This window comes from Schistocerca cancellata, chromosome 8 (genome assembly GCF_023864275.1).
Source record: "Schistocerca cancellata isolate TAMUIC-IGC-003103 chromosome 8, iqSchCanc2.1, whole genome shotgun sequence".
Taxonomy (NCBI): Eukaryota; Metazoa; Arthropoda; class Insecta; order Orthoptera; family Acrididae; genus Schistocerca; species Schistocerca cancellata.
In genome coordinates, this window is record NC_064633.1 from 139,863,756 (window position 1) to 139,883,725 (window position 19,970).

The following is a 19,970-nucleotide window of genomic DNA, read 5'->3' on the forward strand; positions in this document are numbered from 1 at the left end:
AGATGTACGAGTACAGGACGTCGACGCTGTTGGCTGACAAGGTTTGGGTTTCGTCCGTGACTCTTGCGCGGATAGCCAAATGGTACGCCGGCATGGTAGCTCAGCTCGTTCGGTCAGAGGGTTAGCTGCCTTCTGTAATAAAAAAAAAACTGAGTTAATGGATCAACGACGAACTGAAACGGGTCTCTTGCGACGTCCGCCCCGAGCAGATGCAACGAACTGAAAGGAACAAAATGAGATTTAAAAAAATGGTAAGACGAAGCGAGGAAATCCGTGTTCGAGTCCTGGTCCGGCACAAATTTTTTGTTGTCGTCATTCCATTTTACAGCTAACGGTAGTACATATTCGCAACTGCAAATACGTGAAATTTACTTAAAGAACGTCCATCTGGCGGCCATACAACTGAACGTGTCTTCTCGGCCATGGTTCACCTCGGTAAGATCAGTACATATTGTGTGATGCCTGTCGTCTGCATGAGATTGGGACCTAGTGCTACCCTGCTCACCCATACCGGTTGAAAGTCATCGCTGCTGGACACTCTGATCAGACGCAACAGTGGTGGCGGATCTGAACTACGTCATATTGGTGTGTACCAAGTACTCTACCGCACAGGCGGCCTTGGACAAGGAACTGGTCGCGAGGTACTACCTCCCTCCCTACAAGTGTAACAGTTGATGTGGTACTAAATGACAGCATGCGCATTATCAGTGGCACAATAAAATCTACGCCTACTGTATGGCTGTCAACCCTGAGCCACATGCCACCCCCAGAAATATGGCGAAAAAACGCTCTTCTCAGTGAGTTCAACAAGATAACAAATAACCCACAGCTGTCGATACACAGCGACATAGCTGACTTGGAGCGAAGAGGACTAAAATCGAGAAGACCAGCATTACTCTCTGCTCGAACTCCAACTTTGATGTCGACAATCTGTGTAAACAACACTGGCAAGAACACTGCCCAACAAAATGCCAAAGTTTCATGACAGCTGGCCGACGGCCTTGCCGCAGTGGTAACATCGGTTCCCGTCAGTTCACCGAAGTTAAGCGCTGTCGCGCTGGGTTAGTACTTGGATGGGTGACCATCCGGTCTGCCGAGCGCTGTTAGCAAGCGGGGTGCACTCAGTCCTTGTGAGGCAAACCGAGCAGCTACGTAACTGAGAAGTAGCGGCTCCGGTTTCAGAAACTGACATACGGTCGGGAGAGTGGTGTGCTGACCACATGCCCCTTCATATCCGGATCCAGTGACGCCTGTGGGCTGAGGATGACATGGCGGCCGGTCGGTCCCGTTGGGCCTTCATGGCCTGTTCGGGAGGAGAGTTCATGACAGCTGAGAAACCGCTTGGCTTAAACCAGGCACGCAAAGTGTGGGCAACTCCAAACCGCATAAGTACTGGCCAAGGAAGATGTGCTGACGCCCTCTACAGATGGGAAACGATACCAACACCAAATTGCGACTGCGACGCTGAAAAACAAACAGTCCGACACATAGTGGAAGAATGCCCGGTTCGAGCCTACAAGGGAACCTTCAATGATTTCCTCACTCAACAGAGGAGGCAATTGATTATATGAAATGCCTTGGTGTTAATCTGTAACTAACCTACGTATAAAATGTATAAAAATTGTGATGTATGCCATACGATAAATAAAATAATAAATAAAAAGTGTAACAGTTTTATGCTTGCGAACTATTACAAGACGCCGGTATCCAGCTATGATTCACAAGCTGCGTGGATCTTGTCTTCCCATGTAACCAACCCGTTCGCAAAGTGGGACGTCCATTTGTGTTTTCATATTGCAGTAAGGACTTATCTTTGTAAACGACTGGCGCCATTTTCTTCTGGAACCGGCCCGGTTTGAAGCACAGGTCGTAATTTTGTGTTTTTTTTTTAATTTATATAACGAACTCATCTTTGTAGTTCGCACTCTTACGATTGTTCTGTTATGACAGGGACACTAATGCTAAATGGGCACTGTTGTAATCTCTGATGCCTGTCTGGTGTTCGCCTTTTAGTGATTTTATTTTACATTACTAACCAATGTTAGTACATCGAACTTACTTTACTGTGTAAATTGTAGTAGTAGTAGTAGTAGTAGTAGCATAGCAGCTTTATTCATCCGTAGATATCTTTTTACAAGGATATAGGACATGTCAGAGTATTTACAAATTTAGATCAATTTGAAATAAGCTAATTCGTATACAGGGATATTTACAGACTTTTAATTAGAGACAATCATTAGATTTACTCCTGGTATACAATACTTCTTTACAAATATCTCACTATCAGTCACTGCACACATTATACACACATTGTTTCATAACACTTTACTCACTACACACACACACACACACACACACACACACACACACTGGTGATCTCTGGGCCATTTTCTGTACCGCAACTTCCCATTTGCTATCCTGAAAAACTGATAGCATCCCTCCATAGTGACTGAGATGTTGAGTTCAGAAAGAGGAAGAGGTGTTAGTATTGTGCCATGCATAGCTTGGGCGTAAGTATTTCTAGAAAGGAGAAAACAGAAAGAAAAAAAACATGGAATGTAGGATATTTTATAGTCATTATTACTATTATATATTTGTATAACATTTTTATCAAACCCTTACTCTGTTTTAGCTAAGTAATTCTTCAATGTATAAAATGTAGTGCATAACAGATACTTTTTAGCTGCCTTTTTAAATAAGTGTATTTTTGCAATTTCTTTAATCTCTTTTGGTAATTTATTGTACAGTTTTATCTCTTGGTAGAAAATGCTGTTTTGAGTTTAGTTTTGTGGTTTTTTTTTGGTAAATTTAAGTTGAGACTGTTTCTTTTTGCATGGTCACATACAGAGCTGTTTGTGCAGTAATTAGAAATGTTGTTTTTGATGTGTACAACTGACTGGTAAATGTATTCACATGGAGCAGTTGAAATCCCCAATGTTCTGAACAAATCTTTACAATGAGCTCGACTATCATTTTTGGTTATGATTCGTACGGCTCTTTTCTGAAGTTTGAAAATTGTGTTCATATTTTGTGCACTTGTTCCCCAAAAAAGAATGCCATAGCTACGAATTGAGTGTACATATGAACAATATGGAACTAAAAGACACTGCATGTTACACACTGATGATAGGATTCTAAGGGCATAACATGCTGGTGACATTCTGTTTGCAAGTACCTCTGTGTGATCACACCACTTCAACTGAGAATCAATATTCATTCCTAGAAATTCTGTATTTGTTACACAGTCTATAAAGGCGTCATCTACATTTAATTTAACAGCCATTTTTCCTCTTCAAACTGAAATTCATGGCATTAGTTTTCTTTATGTTCAATGTCAACAACAAAAAAATGGTTCAAATGGCTCTGAGCACTATGGGACTCAACAGGTATGGTCATCAGTCCCCTAGAACTTAGAACTACTTAAACCTAACTAACCTAAGGACAGCACACAACACCCAGTCATCACGAGGCATGTTCAATGTCAGTTTGTTACTTATTGACCAATCATAAACTTCCTTGAGAGTTTCATTTGCTTTCTCGGCAAGGAGTTCTCTTGTTTTCTCAGTGACTATAATATTGCTGTCATCAGCGAAGAGGATTTTTTCACCATGAGCAACACGACTGGGAAAGTCAATGATGTATATCAGGAACAGTATTGGTCCTAATATGCTACCTTGCGGAACCCCTGTATTAATGTATTTTGGTTCTGGCTCAAATGGCTCTGAGCACTATGGGACTTAACTGCTGAGGTCATCAGTCCCCTAGAACTTTTAACTACTTAAACCGAACTAACCTAAGGACGTCACACACATCCATGCCCGAGGTGGGATTCGAACCTGCGACCGTAGCGGTCGCGCGGTTCCAGACTGTAGCGCCTAGAACCGCTCGACTACTCCGGTCGGCATTCTGGTTCTGATAAGTGTTGTGCTAAATGTTTTAGATCTATTTGAAGTATGTGTTATCTCTACTCTTTATACCCTATCTGTTTGGTACGATCGAAATCAGTCATTAGCAACCCCTCTTATTCCTAATGCTTCTAATTTATTAAATAGAATCTTGTGGTCGACTGTATCATATGCCTTAGAAAGATCCAAAAATATGCCTGTGACACACCCATCTTTATCAAGAGCATCAAGTACAACTTTTCTGAATTCTGCTATGGCTGACTCCGTATTTTTTATTCTGTTAATATGGTATTTTTGTAACTACTGTTGGCTGTACGTTCGTTGCCCAAAGCCAAAAGTAAGTAAATAAAGCCCAGATAGTTCAGTGCATCCAAATGAGTTTGTGCGACTTTCTCGCTTTCCGTTTCCGGGATACCGTTTGTCGCCAGAGGTGCGGGTCGCGCTGAGCTGGCGGATACGTGAGCAGCACGGTGACAACGGCGCGCGTGCGTTCGACCGCGTCCCAGGGCACTAGCTGGGCCACGCGCCGCCGCGCACACCCAGCACGCGCATGCTCACTGGAGTCGCAGGCCGCACACGTCCTCGGCTGCTGTATATGACTAATGCACAGTAGCCGGATGCATTTACGAATGACGGAACGTGTTAAATCAATACTTGTCTAACTCTACTGGGAAGAGACACGGAAAATGCATTACCATGTCTCTCTACATAAACAGAAATTACTCGTCCATATTCACTTAAAACATGTGTTACACAGTCACATAGGCTTTCAAAGTACACTTTGAATATGAAACGCTCTGCTTAAGTTCGCAGGACAGAACAGGTAGTTGGAATTGTGGTTAAAAAATGGTTAAAATGGATCTGAGCACTATGGGACGTAACATCTATGGTCATCAGTCCCCTAGAACTTAGAACTACTTAAACCTAACTAACCTAAGGACATCACACAACACCCAGACATCACGAGGCAGAGAAAATCTCTGACCCCGCCGGGAATCGAACCCGGGAACCCGGGCGTGGGAAGCGAGAACGCTACCGCACTAAGTTGGAATTGTGGAAAGGGGCCAAAAGGTCAGTTACACTCAAACACATAACTTTATTTAGTTATCCAATCAATACAGCAAAAATGTTTGAACTTAGTTATTAGCTGAATAGGCCACACTATCTAATGCCGTAAGGGCAGAACCACTTAAATTTAAAAACGGCTGAAAGCCATTAACTTAAAATTCATACTCAAAACAGAATATTTAGGAGGCAGAAGGCCTCACAAAAGTAAGTTCTATAACTTCGCTGAAGGCCCAAAAAATCTAACACTTGAAAAGCAAACAAGTTTATTTTAAAGACGGCTGAAGGCCACTGATTTTAGACTGCAGGTAAAATTAATTTGAAAAACACAAAGCAGAAGGCCTTATCTTCAATTAGGCGGAAGGTCCCACACAGTCTGATACTTGAAAGACAAGAACTTTAATTTAAAAACGGCTGAAGGCCGACGACTTAAAAAAATGGTTCAAATGGCTCTGAGCACTATGGGACTTAACATCTGAGGTAATCAGTCCTCCTGAACTTAGAATTTCTTAAACCTAACTAACCTGACATCACATACATCCATGCCCGTAGCAGGATTCGAACCTGCGACCGTAGCGGTCACGCGGTTCCAGACTAAAGCACCTAGAACCGCACCGCCACACCAGCCGGCGATGACTTAAAACAACTAAAATAATTTTTAGTAGGCAGAAGGCCCAAAGCTTTATCTTTAAACGCTATTTTACACAGGCTGAAGGCCCAAACAATCTAAGATTTAAAAAGTAAGGAATTTAAATTTTAAAGCGGCTGAAGGCCCATTATTTAAAACCCAACAAAAAGCATACAAATTCAAACCATCGGCTACAAGCCATTAAAATACACAATCAAAAACCAATAAGAAAAGACAGTACAGCCAGTGCTACTCAGACGTTTCTGGGGGTCAGTCTGCACATGAAATATTAACGTTCGCTTAGGGGAGATAGTTAGTCGGCCCAACTATACCCGTTCCGCCGGCAACCCAACGAAGAGACACACAACGGACCCACCGACAAGACGACTTGCTTTCCACCCGACCAGTGCACAAGGAACTCCAAAGCCAAAACGTAAAAGGCGTAGCCGCCCACAACCAAGTATGCATAAGCTGTCAAAACTACACACACATGTTGGACAGTAACAACACGGTGAGGAACGCACACTGCCTGAATTTCACGTCAGCGGCCAGGGCAGGTAACCGGAGCGCTAACGGCCACAAGGCAGAAAATTCCGCTGGTGCATTTGGACTTCAAATAACGAAAATACAATTAAACTCCACCGGATGGTGGCCAAACCTTCGCCAACTTGAACACCCGCTGTTGCTCACGGGAATACCCCCAACAGCCAACCATGAAAACCAATGGCACAATGTGAACAGACTGGCTTCGGTGATTAAATCACCACTCAACTCTGATGTCCTGGGTCGGTGAGCCACGAACCTCTTAGCAATCGGAACAGCTCCCACACACCCCGACACTGCGTAGAGACCGCCAACGGGTCCGGCTCCCAGCGCCGCTCAGAGATTTCCTCACTGATCCAGACCAACCGACCGACTGCCACACATCAACATGGAGACAGCACTAAAATAACTGAGCAGTCATCACAGGCTACACACAGTTTCACGAACACTTGCACGAAGGACTAGACAATACTAACGGCAGCGAATGAGCAATACCATGGACGAATCACGAGGCAACCCATAAGCGATCGCCGGCCAACATACACGTCGTCCGACAAGACGACCGACCGACGACCAACCAAGGTGGTCCGCACTCAAGTGATATGTCTCGGCAACCATCGGGCGAGTCATGGCTGTCTGAACCTCACTGCAGCCGCGCCCCGCCCGAACTTCTGCAGCGTCCTAAGTCAAACACTACCAGGTCCGAACTGCACTGCTAGCGCCTCCCAACTCACTGGCAGATTCGAACTAACTCCGAACACACTACAACCGCGAAGTAATAGCAGTCAGCAAAGATAATACGCCAGGGCGTATATCTGTAAGGGCCGCTGCTGCCGCTTACGGGCAGGCAAGGCGGCAACTCAGTGATACCAGTAACTGAAATTAACATAATGTACAGTATAAACAGGATGTCAAATGAGACATGGCACGAACACGAGCCACGCACGGCTCAGAATACTTTTACGGCGCACAAACCTACACCAACACATCTTATCTAAAACTCGCTTATACTTCGATTAGTATGCTCAAATTTCATAGTATCTCCTGTCTCTTCAATTCCTATAACTGTAAATTCGCGCAACTTTAATTTTCACGTAAGCAAAGTAGTGAACTGTGAAAGCTGAACACCAGTAATATCATCTAAATAAATTCTAACCTCATCAACAACAACAAAACTATAAAACTGAAATGCTTTAGGCTTCACACAGTCACAATGAAAACTAATCTTCAAAGTATCTCTTCCAGAAATGAACGACATCGACAAATACTAGGACATTGCTAAGCAGTAACGCGATAGAACTTTTTATGTGAAAAGTCTTAAAGCTTTTTAAATAAAACAAACTTTATTAATATTCTACATCTTCATTCTTCATGTCTACATATTTATTGGTGAAGTCATCCTGGCGGCGCACACATTTCTCCCAACGAAAGACCAGTTTACAGAATGAGATTTTCACTCTGCAGCGGAGTGTGCGCTGATATGAAACTTCCTGGCAATTTAAAACTGTGTGCCGGACCGAGACTCGATCTCGGGATCATTGTCTACCGCCACACTTGCTCCAGAGCACTTGCCCGCGAAAGGCAAAGGTCCCGAGTTCGGTCTCGGTCCGGCACACAGTTTAAATCTGCCAGGAAGTTTCTAAGACCAGTTTGTTGATACCGGCACTGTAATGAAAATCGGTTGGGACCAGGTGGGGACTGTATTGAAGGTTGATGGATGACAGAGAACCCAAGGCGTCGGATTGTTGCAGACGACACAGCGCTCCTATATGATCTGGCACTGTCGTGCTGAAGGATACGGTGCTACATGAGTGGGCGAACTCTCTGAATTCGAAACTCAATTGTAGCACCTTGTTTTCTCACGCACTTACATAATTACGTTACACACCACCATGTTACACGCAATAATTCGCAGCCTTTTAACGGCAAAGGTCTGCAAATGTCTAGACATGAGGAATAAAGATGCAGAATGCTAATAACGTTGGCTTTATTTAAAAAGCTTTAAGAGTTTTCACATTAAAAAATTAGAGGGACGCCCTCGTAATATATACTACTGGCCATTAAAATTGCTACACCACGAAGATGACGTGCTACAGACGCGAAATTTAACCGACAGGAAGGAGATGCTGTGATATGCAAATGATTAGCTTTTCAGAGCATTCACACAACGTTGGCGCCGGTGGCGACACCTACGACATGAGGAAAGCTTCCAACCGATGTCTCATACACAAACAGCAGTTGACCGGCGTTGCCTGGTGAAACGTTGTTGTGATGCCTCGTGTAAGGAGGAGACATGCGTACCATCATGTTTCCGACTTTAATAAAGGTCGGATTGTAGCCTATCGCGATTGCGGTTTATGGTATCGTGACATTGGTGCTCGCGTTTGAAGCATGGACTATCAGCTCGGAGACCATGGCTGCGGTTACCCTTGACGCTGCATGACAAAGAGGAGCGCCTGCGATGGTGTACTCAACTACGAACCTGGGTGCACGAGTGGCAAAACGTCATTTTTTCGGATGAATCCAGGTTCTGTTTACAGCATCATGACGGTCGCATCCGTGTTTGGCGACATCGCGGTGAACGCACATTGGAAGCGTGTATTCTTCATCGCCATACTGGCGTATCACCCGGTGTGATGGTATGGGGTGCCGTTGGTTACAAGTCTGGGTCACCTCTTGTTCGCATTGACGGCACTTTGAACAGTGGACGTTACGTTTCAGATGTGTTACGACCCATGGCTCTACCCTTCATTCGATCCCTGCGAAACCCTACATTTCAGCAGGATAATGCACGACCGCATGTTGCAGGTCCTGTACGGGCCTTTCTAGATACAGAAAATGTACGACTGCTGCCCTGGCCAGCACATTCTCTAGGTCTCTCACCAACTGAAAACGTCTGGTCAATAGTGGCCGAGCAACTGGCTCGTCACAATAAGCCAGTCACTACTATTGATGAGCTGTGGTATCGTGTTGAAGCTGCATGGGCAGCTGTACCTGTACACGCCATCCACGCTCTGTTTGACTCAATGCCCAGGCGTATCAATGCCGTTATTACGGCCAGAGGTGGTTGTTCTGGGTACTGATTTATCAGGATCTATGCACCGCGTGAAAATGTAATCACATGTCAGTTCTGGTATAATATATATGCCCAATGAATACCCGTATATCATCTGCATTTCTTCTTGGTGTAGCAATTTTAATAGGATTACTTTTGAAAGCATTACGGGAACAGCAGTGATCAATGTCTTGTAAATAATTACTATTAAAAACAGTCTTGATCACGATTTATTTAACAAGGTGACCGGTTTCGACCACTACTGTGGTCATCTTCAGACCATTAAGTAGGAACCTCTTTCTGTTGGAGAATCACTACTGAAAGAGGTTCCTACTCAATGGTCTGAAGATGACCACAGTATTGGTCGAAACCGGTCACCTTGTTAAATAAATCGTGATCAAGACTGTTTTTAATAGTAATTAATTTTAATAGGGAATAGTGTACTTCGATAAAACCATCAGTGCAATTTTCAAATATTCAGTGACAATACAGCACATTTGGCTTGCTTTCTGCAATTCACAGCTCAGTGTCATCACATCCATTAGCGACGAAACTTCAAGCCAGATTTCCAATAATATCACGATGGTCCTGCCACTATCCAGTACGTAATTCATCTTCTGGTGTGGCAACGTCGACGTTCTGGATCCGCTGACTTACAACTCGGTAGTCAAATACATAAACTTAATTGCCGTGGATCACGGAACTATTTTTCTTTGTGAATAAATTATAGAAATTAACGGATCCCAAGGCTTACCGGGTTTAAAGCCTTATACGATTAATAAGATTTTCTGCCAAAGTCGCTTCCACAAATTCTTTAATGATCCATTCCCGAAAGGGTCTCGCCACGGCTAAGAATATCGAACTATCCCATGGGAATACAATTCTCCGCTATGGCTGTCTTACTGGGCTTCGAAAGGCCAGTGCAACGATCATTTTCCTCGCACTTTTAATGTATCCTCTGTGTTGCCTGGCATCTATGAAGACTTTGCCTCAGTGACACCGTGTTCTGTAGACTCCAGCTTCGTGCAAACCCACAGCACTCTTTACCGAGTCGAGAACAACAGAGGTCTTTTTAGATGGTTAGGAAATTACTGTCATGTATACTTTTTCTGTCTAATTTAGATTAAATATTTCTTTTATACAGGAGGTAATCCCGGACTTGATAAAGTCGGTCAAAGTTTTTGCTTCCGCGTGCTGTCGCATAGAGTACATTTTGACAGATCAGTCTTGTAATTATGCTGCACAAGCCTTCGCGAATCCAGTGTTTATTATCAGAAGCGGACCTAAGAATGTATCTAATTGTAAGAGAAGTGTTTTTAGGAAGATATGAAAGTGTATCGTCTACGATGTGACGAGAAAATCCCTTTGAATCTTAACTAAATGCTTGTAACGGCGTAGGATGGTAAGAGATTTAAGATATGAACATCTCATCTTGATCATTAATACCGCATGATAGGTGTCTTTTGTTGAAAAGCCTCAACTATTCTTATAAATACTAGTCTGTAAGGCCTGATAGTAGTGATACGCCGCGCAGGATTAGCCGAGCGGTCTAGGCGCTGCAGACATGGACTGTGCGGCTGATCCCGGCGGAGGTTCGAGTCCTCCCTCGGGAATGGGAGTGTGTATTTGTCCTTAGGATAATTTAGATTAAGTAGAGCGTAAGCTTAGGGACTGATGACCTTAATTGTTAAGTCCCATAAGATTTCACACACATTTGAACATTTTGTAGTGATACGAAACAATAAAAATTCTAATGCCAATACAGAGATTACTGACACTATCTGATCCGAAATAATAGCTCTGAAATCATCACACATCACTCATTTTCATACAGTTGGACGCAACGGGTAGTAAGGGACCAGTATAACTCAGTGCGCTAGAGAATACGTGAGTAAACAACTTCATGATATTAAAAGGCACGTCTAATTTGCGTTACCTTCACGTTCGTAGCTATCGACAATGCTATACGACTGTTTCCCCAACTATGCACCCATCTGTACGCGAGTGGATTAAAAAGCTAAGCATGTGAATGGTAACTATCCAATTGATATCCAAGATCTTTCTTACGTACACAAAAGAATTCCCTGCTTGGGCACCGCTCGCCTTACCTTCTTTCAACAAGTTAGCTGTACTTTATGTGCAGTTATTTGAGCAAACATGGGTAAAGATTAGAAATGACATTTCAACACGTACAGTTAAGATGAATATATATTGAATTTCAGACAACATAAAGGAATGAATGCGCTAACCAGCATCCCAACACTTAATAATTCGCTCACACCCTAAGCTTAGTCCACTGCACCTGATCTCGTGTAAATACCGGGTGATCAAAAAGTCAGTATAAATTTGAAAACTTAATAAACCACGGAATAATGTAGATAGAGAGGTAAAAATTGACATACATGCTTGGAATGACATGGGATTTTATTAGAACAAAAAAAAGTATTGCTAGACGCGTGAAAGATCTATTGCGCGCGTCGTTTGGTGATGATCGTGTGCTCAGCCGCCACTTTCGTCATGCTTGGCCTCCCAGGACCCCAGACCTCAGTCCGTGCGATTATTGACTTTGGGGTTACCTGAAGTCGCAAGTGTATCGTGAACGACCGACATCTCTAGGGATGCTGAAAGACAACATCCGACGCCAGTGCCTGACCATATCTCCGGACATGCTTTACAGTGCTGTTCACAACATTATTCCTCGACTACAGCTATTGTTGAGGAATGATGGTGGAAATATTGAGCATTTACTGTAAAGAACATCATCTTTGCTTTGTCTTACTTTGTTAAGCTAGTTATTGCTATTCTGATCAAATGAAACGCGATATGTCGGACACTTTTTGAACTTTGTCTTTTTTTGGTTGTAATAAAACCCCATGTCATTCCAAGCATGTGTGTCAATTTGTACCTCTCTATCTACATTATTCCGTGATTTATTCAGTTTTCAAATTTATACTGACTTTTTGATCACCCGGTATATTGGAACGAGATGAATACAAAGTCGCGTCCTAACTTACCGCGAACGGTTACGTAGAATTTAGCACAACAAACAAACCTGGAAAGTTCTTACCGTTACTCTGGTGCACAGTACATGTTATTCAAAAATCTTGATACTCCGTCGAGCAAAAATGCTTCATGTGAAATCCCGTTCCTCCTAATACGGCTCTGGTACAAGCACTTCTTACACCAGTCCGCTCGGTAATCTAATGGCTGACTTCCGCTTCAAACAAGAAGCACATGGCAAACTCTGCCGCCAAGGCCTGTAATTGGCTTGGAGCCAACGGTCCATCAAAGACCAGTAGTTATGCAAAGAGCTTACAAACGTACCAGAATCGATCACTATAATGGTGCTAGGTAGTTAGATATCTCAGAGATCAAGCTGTGCAGTGTTAATGATGGTTCACCTACAGATTGTCTGGACAAATAACTGTGTTTTCAAATTAGCATGCAAAGGGACTTTCTGGGCACCCTCCTTGTACGTCAGACAACGGTGATACATTCGCCAGGACCAGACAAGCGTGCTTTGAGGTTTGTCCTTACATTGCACCATTCTTGGACGTCTCGTACGATTACCAGTAAAGTGCCATATGAGTGATAGTTATTTCTTGGCGCTCTACAGGAATCCATACAAAGTTAAATATCAGGCTATTCGAGCTCTGTGCGAGAGAGAGCTAGAACGCACTTTCACGGACTTAAAAGAAAAAGAAAAATGGAATGAGAGGCAACAAGTCTGCAGACGGCGTCATTAATTTTAGTGACAGGTGTAATCCTTCTACGGATATGTGCGCGGGAAGATAAATGAAACGCCCAAATTTTTATCCGCGAGACGTATTGAAGGTCGTTACTCATTGCTCAGAGCCATTTTGGCCGCTCGGGACTTTCTCTGCGTCGCTGGAAAATCAGGTGCTCCTTTTTAGGATGGAGTACACACGTATTGCCAGAACACTGCATCGTAGCAAGTCACATGAAAATAAACAAGACATTAAGTATGTACAGTATTTTGCGTAAGTGAGAAAATTGCTGGTATGCATACCACAAAAGGAAATATTTAGATGTGATAATATCTTCACAGTGATTCAAAACAGTTTTTACTTATGGTTATTATTCTCCCAAGTAGTCTGTTGTTCTATTCCTCCCCTTCTAGTCTTTTCTTCTAACTATACACAGCATCCTCGATTTGTTTTACATGCTACAAACTGTACATTTTTTTAAAATTCTCCTTGTCATTATACCTTGATAGAATTTATTACTCAATGTTCCGTTTCCTTTTGTGGAGGACTTCTTCATGAACGTCATGGGCTTTTCTGGACGGGCTTTCTACTGACTGAACTTTCGCAATGTGTGTAGTGATTCGAGTCCCGAAAATATTCTGCGCAGACGGGAGACGGAAAGTTCGCTTTATGGAGAAAATCCATCTGCTCTTGGGTTAATAGAGCAGGAAACTTCAGTCATTGCAAAATTTTCAGTGGTGATTCTAATCTTTGTGTGCCCTCCTCTCTTTCTTCCTGTGACTGGTTAGCAATTCCTGAATGCCTTTTCAGATATTCCATTGACTGGAAACTTCCTCAGTAAACAATTTCCGAAACAGTCACTTATCCCTTTGCTGTAGTTCGAAAAAAAATAAATTGAAAGAGAAGTGAAAATTAATATCAGTAATAAGCTCACCACAGCTGAATTTCAGCTAACTTGACGGCAACCGTAGCTTCATTATTCGATGGCCTGAAAGAAATGTTTGCACGTAGGGAACGTGTTTCTTCCTTTGTGTCGTAAAAGGATTATTGTCACTGTTCGAAAAGCCACCTATATCTGCACGATGCGTTTTCTGTTTTCCTCAATAGCTTTATCACAGGCGATCCAATGTTCTTGCGAAAAGGTATTATCGCTTTTCAGCCAGTAACCAGGACTAGGCGCCCGTGACCTAGAATTCCAGCCACTGATAAACTTTGCCCCTTGTTTGTATGTTGTCTCTCATCTTACATAGCTAAGGACTGACCTTCACAGAGAGAAACAAGTACTTGCACACTCAACGCTATCCACCTTTTATTGTCTACATAGCTCTCCATGTCCGGAATTATTCTGACGTCCTCATCGGTTGTTCTAGATCTTCATCTCTATTCAAAATCCACACGACAACTTGTGGTGTGTGGCGAAGGGTACTTGGGCACCACTGTCACATCCACCTTTTTTTGTTCCAGTCACGAATGTTGGTAAATCTCCATGGGGATCCGAACCTCTCTAGTAAACGGTGTTTTCTAGAAGGATGCAATATATTGGTTAACACTTATAGGAAAGTAAACTCATGGAATTTTAACAGCAAGCCACACCGTGATGCACAATGCGTCTCTTATAAATTCTGCCACAGGAGTTGGATATCGGTACGCATTTCCGTAATTCTCTCGCGCTTATTAAACGTAAAGTGTAATGTGCTGCTAATACATAGAAAGAAAGATCCTTTATCATTTAGCTACAACATACCAGGTCAGCAACTGGAAGCAGTTAATTCCTTAAATTATCTGGGAGTAGGCATTAGGAGTGATTTAAAATGGAATGACCTTATAAAATTAATCGTCGGTAAAGCAGATGCCAGACTGAGATTCATTGGAAGAATCCTAAGAAAATGCAATCCGAAAACAAAGGAAGTAGGTTACAGCACACTTGTTCGCCCACTGCTTGAATACTGCTCACTGGTGTGGGATCCGTACCAGATAGGGTTGATAGAAGAGATGGAGAAGATCCAACGGAGAGCAGCGCGCTTCGTTACAGGATCATTTAGTAATCGCGAAAGCGTTACGGAGATGATAGATAAAGTCCAGTGGAAGACTCTGCAAGAGGGACGCTCAGTAGCTCGGTACGGGCTTTTGTTGAAGTTTCGAGAACATATCTTCACCGTGGAGTAAAGCAGTATATTGCTCCCTCCTACGTATATCTCACGAAGAGACCACGAGGATAAAAACAGAGAGATTAGAGCCCACACAGAGGCATACCGCCACACACCGTCAGGTGGCTTGCGGAGTATGGATGTAGATGTAGATGTACCTGTGATGAAATGCACTGCTGTTCTTTGAATCTCTTTTGTTTCGTCCTTTGTGGTTCAAGTCGCAGTTTTCATGTGTAGCTCGAACGAGAGTTCCGTAAGCTGCTTCCCTCGTTTGCTAGGTTACCCTTCCAGAAGTTTCTTCCAACGAATCTGGCATCTGCCTTTGCTGCGATTAGTTTTATGCGGTCGCTCCACTTGGAATCGCTCGGTACGCATCGTCCCAGATAGTTAATGGAACAGTGATTGTTCATCAATCGGGTAATCGTAAAATAATTTGTCTTTACGCCTATTGAAGTGAAATACGTTACGTGGTGAAAGAGAAATAGCGACGTCAGCCACATTACGACACAAATTGTTGAATGGAGACAAATGAAAGTTTCTGCCAGAGCGGGACCCGAATCAGGATTTCCCATTTTACGCGAGCAGTCGCCGTAACTGCTTCGGCTGTCCGAGCACGCTTCATGTCCAACCCAAATTCCCAACTTCTCGCACACTAACAAGGGGACCCTCCATACTGTAAATCACAAGTTTTGATGCGCTTCAAACATGTTGTGGTGGCAATTGCCCTGAGTAACTGGCTATCCGGTTCTTTAGTGACAGGCCTTGGTTTTTGAGGAAATCGATTTTAAAGTTCAATGCGCGCTTTGTATATCCGTAACATTACAGGTATGCCCAGCAAGTCAGCGTAGCGCATCGGTATAAGTTCTGGGCTACCGCACCGGAGGTACAGCGTTCTAACCTTGCTCGTGTGCTTTTTTTTTCCAAAATCGACCACATTTTTCAATTTTATTTCAAAGAATGTCAACAAACATTGTAAGGTGTGCGAAATTATAAAGATATATTCAGTTATTAATTTTTTCAAATATTCATTCAGTGATTGTGGTTCGCATCATATTCTCCCAATTAATCTTCTTCGGTGAAATCTATCAATTCATCATCAATAATGATCTGTCTTTGGACCAAGAGATCCTGTATTGCGATACATATCTCATCGCCAATTGCAACGGAATTGGCAGAGACCACGCTAGGCGGTGTATTCGTTACGAGATTCAAATCCCGGAATAGATTTTCGGGGTATTTAATGACATTTGTGATTTCGCCTTTTGATTCTTCGTTCAACTCCTCTACCTGAGGATCTTATTCTGGCTGCACTACTGCAGAAACACTTGATTCTTCCATTTCACAGAATTTTTCTAACACACGGCACTAGAGACGCTTTGCGACCTGTAGTTAGATGCGACCGTAAAGGAATGTAACTCGCATCCTCATTGGCCGCAACTAGGAGCCGGGGTTCCCGTTACGGATAACGATATTCACGGGAGAGGGGACGATAATGGGCGGAGATCGATTTCAGGTATTACAAGAAGCGACCGTTGTACGAACATTTGGAACTCCAACTGCGAACCACAAGCGGAATGAATATTTTAAAAAATTAATAACTGAAAACATCTTTATAGTTTTGTACACCTTACACTGTTTCTGGATATTCTTCGAAATAAAATTGAAAAATTCAGTCGATTTTGAAAAAAAAGGACACGAATGGGATTCGAACACGGTACCTCCAGCGCGGTAGCCGTGAACCTTCACCGCTGCGCTACGATGACTTGATCGAAAGATATGTAATGTCCCACTTCTGGGTGTGGGCGCGGACCGCAGAGGGAACATCCAGAGCCACAGCGGACGAAAAACGGAGCGGCAACGCTCCAACAGGTCGTGGTGAGCGGGCGCGGACCGCAGGGGGAACGCTTGGTACCCCAGACCGTAGATGAAACCCCGAGAAGCGGGTTTGGTGGGTGCGGACCGCAGAGGGGACACCTAGAACCGCAGCGGACGGAAAACGGAGCAGCAACGCTCCAGCAGATCGCAGGGAATGGGCGCGGACCACAGAGGAAGCGCCTACAGCCGTTGGTGGAGGGGGAAGGCCTTAGGCATAAATACTGGACCAGGTCCACTCGAGGAGCAGTGTCAGGTCGCACCTGATGAAGGTCACGAGCTACGTGACCGAAATATCGTGCAAGTACGACGCTGATATCCGGCAGAACACCCGACAACCCAAGATGTCATTAGATCGCCGGGAAAGCCTGAAGAGTTATGTGAAGCTTCTTGATTTCCGGGATGGACGAACTGTCTGCACACGTAATTAATTTTCTACGGAACCCTCGGAGCGCGAGACCTGCTCGCACTTCGCTAATTATTTTCGCTCGCGTCGCACTATCAAAGCCGGCCTATACGAACCTGTCCTCTTTTTCCGAGCTCAATACATTAGAAGCGCAAATGAAGCTTGTACAAGCACGTTTGGTCTGTGTGCAGGAGAAGAACGTTTGTGCGTGTTTGCAAAACAGAGTTCTTGCACACGCATGCTTGTCATGCTTGCAGTTACGTGTACGGAATCCTCTGGGCTGCAATATGCCTGCGGCTTGAGACTGTATGCGCTGCTTGAGAACGGCAGGATGTGCCCTCCCACAGCCATGACAACTGCAAGCGTCGTGACTTCACTGCTGTCCAATACAGGTCCAGTGAATTCCAGACCTACCAAAATAGCGGCAGCTTACGAAGTTAACCTCCATACCAAAACAAGACGTGGAAGTGTGACAAGTTGGATACGTCGTTCATCAAAGCAACTGGTTCCCATCAGATCACCTAAGTTAGTTGGTATAGGGTAGGATTTAGCACTTGGATGGGTGACCATCCAGTCTGCCGAGCGCTGTTGGCACGCGGGGTGCACTCAGCCCTTGTGAGGCAAACTGAGGAGCTACTTGACTGAGAAGTAGGGCTCTGGTCGCGTAATCGTACATGCGACCGGGAGAGCGGTGTGCTGATCACAAGTCCCTCCATATCCACATGCAGTGACACCTGTGGACTGAGGGTGATACGGCGGCCGGTCGATACGTTCAACCTCCGTGGCCTCTTCGGGCGGAGTTTAGTTTAATAGCCGGCCGGAGTGGCCGAGCGGTTCTAGACGCTACAGTCTGGAACCGCGCGACCGCTACGGTCGCAGGTTCGAATCCTGCCTCGGGCATGGATGTGTGTGATGTCCTTAGGTTAGTTAGGTTTAAGTAGTTCTAAGTTCTAGGGGACTGATGACCTCAGATGTTAAGTCCCATAGTGCTCAGAGCCATTTTTTTTAGTTTAATAAGTTGACCAGACAACAGAGTTTTAAATCTTTCCATGTTATATAGAAAAGTCTGTATTGTAAATTTATGAAGTAACATCTGTTGCTTCAGTCACTTTTTGCTGGAATATAATTAGTACAACGTGTTTCGCCAGCACGCTGCCATCATCAGGTGCATTGCAGTTACTGGTACACTGCATCAATCTCAAGTACACTGAGGAGACAGAAATCACACATACAAATGGTGGTAGCATCGCGTGCAGAAGGCATAAAAAGTCTGTTCATTGGTGGAGCTGTCATTTGTACTCAAGTGATTCCTGTGAATAGGTTTCCGATGTGATTAAAGCCGCCCGACAGAAATTGGATCTAGACGCATGGGACATTCCGTTTCGGAAATCATTAGAAAAGGGAGTGTTCCGAGATCCACAGTGTGGAAATTTTGCCGAGAATGCCAAATTTCAAGCATTACCTCTCAGCAAGGCCAACGCAGTGGCCGACGGTCTTCACTTAACGACCGAGAGCAGCTGTCAAAGCTAACAGATGTTCGCGGCAGGTTTGAAGAACATTCTGGACAATTCTAGCAATGGTTGGGTCACCCAGATCGCCCTACATGAATCCCATCGAACATTCATGGGACATAATTGAGAGGTCAGTTCGTGCAAAACATCGTGCACCAACAACGCTTCCACAGCTATGGATGGCTATAGAGGCATCGTGGCTTAATATGACTGCAAGGGACTTGCAACAACTTGTTGAGTCGATGGTACGTAGAGTTGCTGGAACACGAGGGGCAAATGGAGTTTCGACACTATATTAGGAGGTATCCCGTGACTTATGCCACCTCAGTGTCTGATGAGGTTCATTTGCTGCTTGTGCTAGTGAGGTTATCTATCGAAATATAACCATTTTTATTGGAAATATAGCTGTCTAACATAAACTTATGACAGTGAAAGTGTTAATTGTGATACGTTAGTTACTGCGCTGTGTGTGCCAGACAACGAAATTTCCAACAAGTATGATTTTATCTCGACGCATGACTTCACTTGCACCCCCAGTAAATGAACCTCTTAGCGCTCTGGATTAATGTATTATACCTGTAACTGTTATACACCTGATGATGGCAGCATGCTGCCAAAATAGGTGGTGCTGTGTAAATATTAGTAAAAAGTGACTGAAGCTGCATAAATTATTTCATATGAAAAGTTTTACACAGACAATCACGATTTACGTTCCCTCAAAAACACATATTAGGCTTAAGCAGAAAATGTAAGGAACTGTTGATGACAAGTAGGCTCATGGAGTGTTGCTTCTCCCATCAGTCAAGGAAATAAACGCGTAGAAAAGCATTGATCTCACCAGTTCAGGCACTTGCGTTCGTAATCAGAGCCCCATACACATGCGGGCAGATTGTTTTGAAAAGCAGTTGGCGAGGGTGCTATTGTGAGACCCTGGTCTGCAGGTTGTGAGTTCAAATCCCCATCCAGCAATGCAGGTTTAGATATTCCGTGGTTCACCTAAACCATTACGATAAATACGGGGTTGGTTCCTTTGAAAGGACAGAGGAGATTTCCTTTCCAGTCCAAACACATACTTCCTATCTAATAACCTCGACGACAATGGTACGTTAA